Genomic DNA, 11,400 nt, shown 5'->3' with positions numbered 1-11,400 from the left:
AGGAGGCTCTTGTCCCTCTTCCTCCTCGGCATCATCATTAGCTTTCGCCATGGAAGTAAGGATGTTCTGATATTCGATCGGGAGGTCGGAAAGGTCCATCCCCAGGTTCCTTGGTCGCAAACTATAGATGGCCTGAATCACCTAGTTAGCGGCCTTTCTCTCGATTTCAAGGTTTTTCCACTTCATTTGATCAGTTAATGAAGCGACCCGCCTTTGGGAAAACTCGAGGTCCTTCTCTAGTGCTCTCTTTTTCTTCTCAGTATTTTCCCATAGTCGAGCTTTCTCTTCCTCTACCTTTATGGCCCATTCAGAGTTTACTTTCAGCTCTTGCTCTTTCTCGCCACACTCTTTGGTGAGACCGGCCATTGTCCTCTAGAGCTCCACAATCTCTTCGCCTCTTTTCTAGAACTCTACTGTGTGAAGGGCAGAGTTTCTCTCTACAAGGTATTGATTCGCTTGGATTTGGTACATATTTTGCCTCTGTGTCCAGAGATGCGAAGTCCTGTTTTAGCTTCGCATTCTCTTCCTTCGGCTTGTGGAGCCCCCCAGCAGAGTCCAGATTGGTCTTCTGTTGGGCCATGTGTAGGGCGAGCAAAGACTGCATAAGAGAGGAAACAAAGATTAAACTTCATCTTCCTGAAAATCATAAAGAGAATGAAAACCAACCAATATTAGGAAGTCCTCAACAAGAATAAGCTGTCTTACATGGCTTTGTAGCTAGAGCGCTGTAGCCATCAAGTCTGCAAGTCGGGAGGCCACGAACTCCTCAAAAGCTGTAGCAAGTTAACACTCCAATAGGGTACACACCACCGGCTGCAGGTGTTCTAGGAGTTGTCACATGGAGTCCAACATAGGTGTGTCTGCCCCTGAAAGAACTGGCATCTCGCCGATCGGTTGTTTGCCTGCACTCCTTAAGGCAACCACGGCCTCCCCTTGTCCTCTGAGCAAGCACTCTGGGATCATCAAAATGCCAGGTGTAGGTCTCGAGTTCGCCCTCAAGTGGAAAGCCTGGTAAGGCTGTGACCTCCTGGGCTTCACCCCTAAGCCCTCTAGCTCAGACTCTGATTCTTCAACTTGCAGCTGCTTTCTTTTCTTAGTTTTTTGGCCCATGATTTTCTTCTTAGGGGCACGAGTAGTAGCGGGCCGAGAAGTTTCCCCTTATCATTCTGAGAGTGTTCGTGCACCTATCTTTATCCCTCATGTAGGGGTATCGCCAAGGATCGCCTTGGCTGGCTTAGTCGAGGCGACCTGGGGAAAAATGAACCCCCTAGTCCTCGTTGTCGGTCTCGAAACTCTGGGTGGCATGGTCGCTACATGAAAGCATGATTAGCGAAAAAGTCCACTACAGGTAAAAGAAGAAATTCTAAAATGCAAAGACACTTACAGACTAAGGGTTCTAAAGACGCTTCGAGATTGAAGAAAGCGTATTTCCTCAGGTTGGCGGTAGTCACGAGCAATCTCGCATCGTGACTTTGCTCGGACAAATTACTGAATGCTACAATCCGGTTGAAATCAATCAGAGTCGTCAACCTAGTCATCTTATTTCCTGCAAAGAGACGAAAAAGTTCATTAGAAAGCAAAGACTGAAGGAAAGGGAAAAATTCGCAAAGTAAAGGAAGGGAAAACCTACTCGGTTCCCTAAACTCCTACTCGATTCCCTAAATTGGCAGACGCCATCATATTGAAAAAAGAAAAATTTGGTTTCATAAGGCCTAACGTTACTAGGACAACCAAATATTCCTCCCTCAATCGTAGATCACTTTGAGAGGTAAAAAGAGTATTTATCCTTGCTCTCCTTCAGGTAATAAGGGCATGCGAGCTCCAACGCTATCAGCTGGCCGAGGCCATTCTCACCACATGCGATATACATAGTAACAGCTATCATATACGCATTGGGTGTCAGTTGCAGTAGCACAACCTCGAAGTGATCGAGGATCAATCTAATGAAGGGGTGAAAAGGTATCAACACCTCGCATTTGAAGATTGCCTCCAAGATCGCGGCCATTCCCTCTGGGGGATTCCGAGCTATATATGTTCTATGCTAGTAGACGTCCACGCTAAGTGTGTATTGGTCAACTACCTTCTGTATCTCATCTCGGGTGGCCACTAAAAAAATCTCATGCACGGGACCTGTTGGGGCGTCCGACGCCTGCAAGCTCGTCCACTTAGTTGTTTTGATCGCTAAGGCATCCCTTGCTCCTAAGGTCTGAAAAAGGGGCGACACATAGAGATAACTCAGTCTTCATGCAGTATTTTGTATGATGACATGGAAGAACAAAAGAAACCCTAATGTACGTTCCTTGAACCCTAGGAAAACCCTAAAAGCCCTTTGGAATCAACCCCCAAGGATTCATGCCTTAAACTTTTACTTTTCATGAAAGAAAAAGCCTTCTTCTCACAACTGCCTGCAAATACGCACCACGAAAGTTTACCAAACAATTCATACCCACCATTATCGTCAAGTCAAGCTATTAGCAAAATAGTAAAAGAAAAGCAAAGGAGAAATCCTTCTTACCTCTTGGTTGCGGAGAACGGACTTTTTGTCATAACAAAAGGTGCGCATTAACTGGAAAAATGGGAGACTGATTTTGTGAGAGCTTTGTTCTTTCTCTAAAAGTATGAGCTTTGTGACAAAGCTTGAGGCTGGGTTTTCTAGAGGGAGGAAACGACAATTGATTTCCCTAGGCAAGCGATGCTTGGGCAGTGTAACGCCCCACTTGAGGTACGTAGCTAATGTTTCTTCTTTTGCTCTTATTTGAGTCAGTTTATTAGTATTATTGTTTGGTCAGTTTATTAGTATTATTGTTTGGGTGGCCTTTGATTGAGTGGTATGTTGAATACTTGCCTTGAATTGGTTGAAAATAGAAGAAGTTTTGTGTTCCAGGCTTCGCCGGGGCGAAGAAGAATCTTCACCGCGGCGAAGAGGTGTTGAAGCCCACGGGGAAGCTGCTAGACAGTTTCGCCACGGCGACAGAAGCTTCTTCGCCGAGGCGACGTGCCGACCAAAATGTTTGTTAAGTTTTAGATATTTTCTTCCCTAGGGGCTATTTGACCATCCTACCCCTAATTAGCAGGAAAAGTGGGGAGTAAATTGTAAGAAAATTTCATGGAGAATATGTTAGTATGGGGGTGTGATTGTAAGGAATCAAAGGATATTGATGGAATTTTCAAGAAAGAGTAAGGGCACTATGGGAATCCTTGTGTATAAGTTGAGCTAAAAAGGGGTTAAGTGTAGAGAACCTTTCATTTCATCTATTTCCACCACCTCTTCCATTCTCTATTTTCTCTCAAATTTCTTTCAATCTTCCAAGGATTTCAAAGGACTTTTTTGGGTAGTTTTTAGTACAGTTTTAATCTAAAGCATCCTACGGTAAGGATTCGTGCTTTAGATGAGAGTTTTATTATGTTTTGGTTAAAGTCTTATGTTGTGGTTGTTATTTGAAGTTGTAGAGAGAAATCAAGCTCCCAAAGGAAATGAGAAGTGTTAAAGAAGCTATTTTCCCACAAGGTAAGTAAATTCAACCAAGTTGAGATTTGAATAAGTTTTTGAGTAGAAATTGAGTAGAGATATATGCATGTATGAGTATGTATTATGCTTGTTGAAAAAATTGAGTTGAGATGAGATTCTATTTTGTGGTGGTTGGATATACTTCATGTATGAGGAGTGTTTGAATGTGTATTGAGAAGTGGAAATTGAGTTGAAGTTTGGGAGATGTTGTGTAAACCTATTTGGAAGTGTTTTCCTTGACAGGGTTTATGGTTGTTTGAGAGAGTTTTCTCCCAATTTGGATGGCTAGAGAATGTAGTAAAGTAGTAATTATAGTAGAGATTTTGTATGCACATGAATTGTTTGATGAAATGCCTAAGAGAAATGTGAGCATGAATTGTGAACCTTAATTCTTGTAACATTGCATATTGGCATTTCCTAAGTGCATCAATGAGCATAGACCACCCATGTGCCTTAGTTGTGCATTGAGTAATAGCTTGAGAGAGAGTAGAGATTTTTTAGTATAAATTACACTATGAGTGTTAGTTTGAGAAAGAGTAGAGAATGTTGAGAATAAGCTTCTCTATTAGTAAAGAGAAAGAGAAATTGAGCACTAGAGAACAAAGAGAAAGTAGTGCTAATCAAGAGAATAGAGTAGGTTGTGCGATGGGGAACCTATGAGTAAGGGTAGAGTATTCCCGCATGTACGCCGCATTGAGAGAGCGGCATGAGTATAAGAGAGAGAAGTGGTGTAGCCCGTGAGAGTGCCTGAGGATGAGGGCTATACCCGAGAGTACCCGAGAGAGAGTTTATACACTCACATGGCCAAAGGTTTCAAATTCATGCATAACCGAGTCCGATCGGCTAGAATGAGTACAAGTCACGTAGAGTGGGAGTGAGTCCCAGCCGTGCCTCCGGTCAGATGGGGTCGTGACTTAATAAAGAGAGTTAGTAGAAAAGAGTTACGAGAAATAGAAAACAGAGAGAGTAAATGAGATTTGTAGGGAAAGAATTAGAAAGAGTTACGGGGATTTATGAGTAGAGGATTTACTTACTGAGCATTGTTTTATGCTCACCCCGTTGTTCCCTATGTTTTTGCAGGATCTAGGTGAGGACACAGTCGGATGGACGTCATCAAGCAAAGAGAACTGGCTACACTATCCACCCTGTTTGATGTTTTTGTACATGATACTACTTTTTGTACAAAGAGTATATATGTTTAATAAAAGAAAATTTTGGGCCTAACTTTTATGCTATTTTACATGTATTTTTACTATGCATTTTGTTAAAAGAATATGAGTAGAATGGAGTCATTACAGGCGGGATACGTTTCTTGCCATTGATTGCAACCACGTGTCATCAATCCACAAGAAGAAGTAACCGCCATCCTTCAAGTATGCAATCAACGCTTCCCTCCATTGGAGCAACCAAGCGATGGCTTGACTATCTCCTCCACATTAAATACACCCTCATCCGCATTTAATACCCTGAAAAAGAATGTTGTTTCAGCATGGCTTGCATTTAATGCGCATCGCTGGCACTTATTGCGCACTAGACACGTCTGTCAGAATAAAGATTATTTTATTAAATAGATTAGTTGTCAAGCGCAACGAATAACATCTGAAGAGGTCGTTTGGGCAGAACACTCTTCGCTGTGTATAGGTTTCGAGACGGTGTGATTCCTTATTCTCGGTAAAAAAAGTGTCAAGTATTCTCAGGTCATGAACCGCAGATGAGATTCGAAACATATCGGTACGGAAATAAGTGGGGCCTGATCTAGGTCATTGAACTTGTGGGAAGAGGCCACCTCAGATCGCTTGTACTACCCTTAGAGACATATGTTGTGACCTCCTTGCAGCTCAATCAACTCGACCAAACGTCATTCAGGACAGCTCAAGTCGCGGCATAATCATGAAGTTTTCAAGGTTCAATCCTTAAACCTTAAAAACCGGGGGACTTCTGTTATGCCAAAAAAGTTAGGGTTGATGTGGACTCTCGTCAGCAAGAGCCAATCAGGATTCAAGAAGGTTTTGTGTCGTCCAGGCACTGCTGGTTCCTGTCAGTGCAGCAGATGAATGCCAGGCTTGCAAGTGGCCAGGAGTTATTCACCTACCCAAGCCCTATACAATTTGAGAATATTTCTCGTGCAGATAACCAATGGGATGCAAGGAAAGACTTGCACGACACCTACCCACTTGCAGACTCATAATCATTACCTTGAACTCTCCCACTATAAATAAAGGACACCCCTCTCATTTACGAGATTGGTTGATCTTAGTTTAAAACAGCTTACACACATTCTCTCTAGATTGTAACTCAGCTCGCAACACGCGACCTGATTGTATCCATCTATTAATACAATAGCAGTGCATGTAAGATTCACTTTTGAGCATCCGAACCACTTTAAAAATCGCTTCTCATTTATTCTCTCATTTAATATTTTCCTATCATGTGTAATTTCTAAGTCTGCTTAGCACTTTGCACATGTAAGTCGTTGGTATCAAAATCAAACATCAACAATTATTATTATATGACATTGAGAAATATAAGATATTTTAATATGTTGTTAGCTTGTGTTTTACTAATCTTCGTATTCAATAACATAATGATCATAATTAATGATGATCTCGATTGGGACAAAATGGAGTATTAATGCGCTGATATTAACACTATTTATACTAATTAAATTCGCCGTGATTCTTCGTATAATAAAATGTGTGTTCTAGTCGAGTCAAAAGAGTGGTCAAGTCAAAAGAACCACAGCCACCAACTCCTATGGGGTCGACTGTGCCACTCACATTCACAAGCTATATGTTTTACTTATTTGTTATGGAACAAATCAGACCAATGATGAGCTAAATATTAAGTGCCTTGCCTCAACCGTCATTCATCTTCTCCCTTCAATTACAATGGAATTGAAAATGAACTAAGAATCTTGCAAAAAGGTACTTGTGCGTGCATGGTTGGCTCCTCGAGGTTTGGAACCCCAGCGCCTCCCTCCCACTAGTCTTATAAACATTAAACTAATTACAAAATTAATTAATTAGATATAGAGTACAAAGCAATTTGATTCTCATTGTTGGTGTGCTAGGCTGTAGTGCACGAGGTTGGTTTGGTTTTAATGGCTATAAACTAAAGTAAACGTGCTTATGCTATTTGTTTGATGGTGACTTTTGTTGGTCGACAAAGATCTGCTAGCTGCTATCATGCTTTAGTTTCGTCGTATGTAGCTCGAAAGGGCACACATACACTTCTTTAATGCGGAATTGGTTTGTGTTGATGTTTAATTTTGATACCAACAACTTCGCACATATAAAGTGCTGAGAAGTCACACGTAACCTAACTATAGTGAGTGGGTAAGGTACTATGAGTATAGTAACACGCAAATGCGTAAATGTAAAGTTGACAAGATAATTTTTATGGTGGTTCAAATGCTTAAAGCGAATCCTAAATTCATTGTATCCATTTATATTAATTACTTTCTGATCGCTAGACAAGCTTACAAGAGGTCGCGAGCTGCGTTCTACGATTATAATTGTTTGGTGTTCTAAGTGTTCTTAAAGAATGTCAAGCCAATCTCTTTCTAGTAATGTGTCTTTGCTATTTTCTTTGTTGAATGCGTAAATGTCTCATCTGAATTTATGAGGAGGAGCTGCCTAATTATACCCGTTTAGCTCAAGGTGATTATTACACTTTTGCAAGTGGCCTGATGCTGTAAAGATCCCTCTTGCCTTCCCATTTGTTGAGAACTCAATGAATATTCTTAAATTAAATGGGGCTTAGACTAGTATGCGAACCAAATTCTTGAGTCGGTTTGGGTCTGTGACAGTTATATGTCTTTTGCCTATGGAGATGTGTCATATTCTAGACGGTGGAATACTTTTTTGGATTCTAATTAGTGTTCGATGATGTCAGCATAGGTCAACCCTTATTTTAGGTATAACAATTTGGAATATAGCATAGATTGGCAAAATATAAAGTGTTATTGGAAGATTGTTATGAAAATAATCAAGATGAAAAAGAAAAGAAAAAATGCCAAGACTCATGAATTACAAAAAATTAATTAATGATTAGCCTAATTGTGTTATATCTGTTTATAATTAAGGTTGGTGATAGAGTTATTATAGTAAGATCAATCGAGTATAAGGATGTGCATAATCATTTTTAGTCCGCACCATAAAACTTTCTAGATAAATGACAATAACTAGCGACTAGTAAATATTAAATATAGTTTCGTTTTCGGCTAATTATTAACGTTAGCCATACTCCACATTTCAGGTCTAAATCAATTTGAGATATAAACTAAACCAAATTTACAAGGTGGAAATTTTGTGATGATATTGAATAATAGCTCTTTTGGCTGCGCTATGAAATGAAATGAAATGGCTAATGGTTAATGGTATCCATCATATTGAAATATTTACAATGTTCTTCCAGGAGCATTATTAATTGTAGTATAAATCTTGAAGGCGTGACCCTATATATTTCTTCAAATGTGAGTATACACAAAATTTCAAAGGAAGGGACTGGTGTCAAGAACTTGCAAAATGTTACTGTGGACCAACGAATACAATCCATCCTTTGGATGTTCTTTTTCTTGATTGGCCATCATGCATGGTCTACAGACGACATTAAAGTACATCGATCAGCCCAAAGATTACGATGCAGAAGAATCGATTTATTGTATGTTTTAAACCGGTTGTGTATACAATTGACAAGAAATTAGACAGTTGAAGAAGTGTGCAACTATGATTACCGGGTAATTAGTAGAAAAATGTTACTAACAAGTACTAGAACTCGTATATGAAAAATCCTATGTTTCCCACGGTGAAAAAAGTACATTGGTATATCAGAGAAGTCTCCATCAATGTTACGCACTTAAGGAGCTGACTATAGATCACGTGTAGTCAAGGTTTGGCGATGTGTAGCTTGTCTTTATGTAAACAAGAGTGAATTGGTTTCATTATAGAGTTTAAAGTTATTAGTGGAAAGCGAGGATCCGCTGGAAACTGTTTGTGCAAGTATCAATTAATATCGTGTATTGTTAGAAGTTTTTGTCCAGAGCCGGAAATCAACTGGGTGGAGAAACAAGATGCCGATAGTTTGGAAGATAAAGAAGTAATAAGAAACCCCCAATCGCAGTGTCTTACTGCGCACCAGTACGCCTTTGTACAAACAAACATCTTACAAAATAGCAATTAAGTTACATGAAATGTACTTGAAATCTCAGTTCGGACAACAGATAAGGTTTTTAGTTTCCTATAAGAGAAAACGGGGACCTAAACAATTGAACACCCTAGTACAGCATGCAGGATACTTAAGAAATGAAAAGAAGCGAAGCCCTAGTTTTGAATGGCATGCCCAACACCGGGGCTGTGACCTGGAGCTGTCGGCCTGAAGTCATTTGCATGTTTTGGGGGTGGAGGTGCGAGTTCCCCAACCGGCGCAGTTGGAGCTGTCGGTGGAGACACATTAGCATTTGCAGCTCTAACGGTGGTGTTCTCGTCACCATGCAAGATACTTTTTTGCCCAGCAAGCTTCCTTGTTTCTTTTTTAAGGATTTTGCTGTAAATTTGAAGCTTTGGGGATTCATTTTGTCTCTCCAACTTTAAATGCCTTCCCTCGATGCATTGAATTTCTTGGCAGAAAATCAAAACGAGGACAAGACAAGCAAAGGTTAGCTTAATTTGAGCCATAGAGAGAAGCGCAGCCTTAGAAATAAGCTTTACAACTGAGCAAAGTAACTTGCTAGAGACAGAGAAACAGAAAACTTGAAGCAACTTGCTTATTTTAGAACTATTCAAACAAATAGACTACACTCAGCAAATTGCATGCCTAAACCCTTTCATCTCCTTGGTTTATATAGAGATAAAAGAACCCACACATGAGTATCACAATTCACAAGTCCTAACAAGTGGGAATTACTTTTTGTTTTAAAAAATTAATCAAGATACATGACTTTGATGTCATGCATGCAATGCCTAGATTGCTTACATCTATCATGCACGAGCATCTTATGGGTTCATTGACATGCACTCAATGCACTATGTATTTGAATTTACAAGATCATATATCCTGCTGTTTTTATTAACATTTCCAAATTCATGATATAGTTAATAAATTACATGTTTTGAGTGCTAAATACACAGTCAAGGAGTAGAGAGGACTTCGATTTATGGGGACAAATGCATACAATAATACAATTTATTTTGAACAACATAACTAATAAAAATCAAGATGTTTATACTCATGATTTTATATATATTTTTTTGATATTTTTTGAAGTACTTAACACGAAAAAGGTTCTGAATTCCACTATCTGCCGATCAATTCTGTTCAAGTGTTGGTTGACATATAGAAAGTAATTTTTGAAAAGCAACGTCCTTGTGCTTTAATAAAATTTGGAGACAAACGGAGTATTGACTATTGATTAAACTGCTTTGGTAGTTACAAGAAATACCATTTTAGACACTTATCTCTGAAATTAATTCCGACACACCGCTTAGAAATATAAACATAGTTTCTGGGATAATCTGTCAGTATTTCATCCGATCCAAGTAACAAATTGAGGTAAAAGGTCTATTACTATGAAAGATATGAGTTAGAGAGAGGTCACGGGCAATGATGTAAATATTTTTGTACATGGATACCTGTGCATAGCTCTACCAAATATTGATAGCATCATCAGAAAAAAAAAAAAAAAAAAAAAAAAAAAAAAAAAAAAGGTTTGCATGCACATGTCATTTTGTCGCAGAAGTGTATCTAACTTTGGCTTCTAAAACGGTTAGGTAAAAAGTTTGCATGCACATGCTGCCGCCACTTGTAGTGGTGACTTGCCGTTTAATTTTCTCAATTAAAATTAAACCGAGAGTGAAGTAGTACAAAGCATTTATAATTTGAGGTGTAGACGAATTTTTATACCCATATTATATTAAAAGTTAAGATTTTAAGGCAACAGCTGGTGAATACATATATTTGTTATGCATATAATTTGAATATGGTGCGCATTCTAAGAGTGTATATATAATAACATGTTGGAACTTGAAGTGCTTACTAATTATATTACGCAAAGAGAGGTGTTTATAGACAATCGGTAAATTTAGTCCCCACCATGCTGTTTTTAAAGGATTTTTCTTGAATATTCCGTTGCTCTTCTCTACTTTTCTTTACTAAATGTTAAATGTGTTTTTCTGTCAGTGCTCAGCTTTCCAACCATAACACTAGTTATGTGATAAATCAATTATCATTTTGTATGGATGTCTGATTTGCAGCTTTACGAAAGTGAACTTCCTATTTGATCTCCAGCAGCCAAAAGTAACTCTAGCCCTCTTGAAAAGTTATTTTGGCTGTGATTACATTGTTATGCGTGACAATATTAATGTTTGCGTTTGTTTTACTATTTCTTTCTATCGATTCCTATCATATCTAAAATACATATTTATTTTATTATTCTCAAAATTCAATTACATTCTATTCAATTTCTTTAAATCCCCTAGGTTTGTTAATTTAACTAAACACTCCCTATAATAAAACATTAAAAATTAACAAAAACACCCTCACCTACCCATTAAATGCCGACAATTAGTTACCATCGTCGGAGGATGGCCGAAAGTCGCCATAATGGCATAAGACCAACTAGATTTGGCCAGTTATATGCCGATTTAGCCTTTTTCGATCAGATCCACGACCCAACTACCGACATTTAATGAGTGGATGCTACCTATAGTTGACTATTTTTTTCTCTAAACCATGTCTTTAAAACTTAACCTTCGTTCTCTATTATAACTTTTTTTAATTTGGTAATCCAATAAAAAGAAAATTAGATTGTCTTCGAATATTGTAAAATAAAATTGAATTTCCTCAAATCATGCTCATTTTATATGAATTCTCACTCAACGGTGACAAGAGATTGT

Source organism: Pistacia vera, unplaced genomic scaffold (assembly GCF_008641045.1).
Source record: "Pistacia vera cultivar Batoury unplaced genomic scaffold, PisVer_v2 Contig559, whole genome shotgun sequence".
In the NCBI taxonomy this organism is placed as follows: domain Eukaryota; kingdom Viridiplantae; phylum Streptophyta; class Magnoliopsida; order Sapindales; family Anacardiaceae; genus Pistacia; species Pistacia vera.
The sequence above is the reverse complement of the archived record's forward strand: the minus strand, read 5'-3'. Positions refer to the sequence as shown.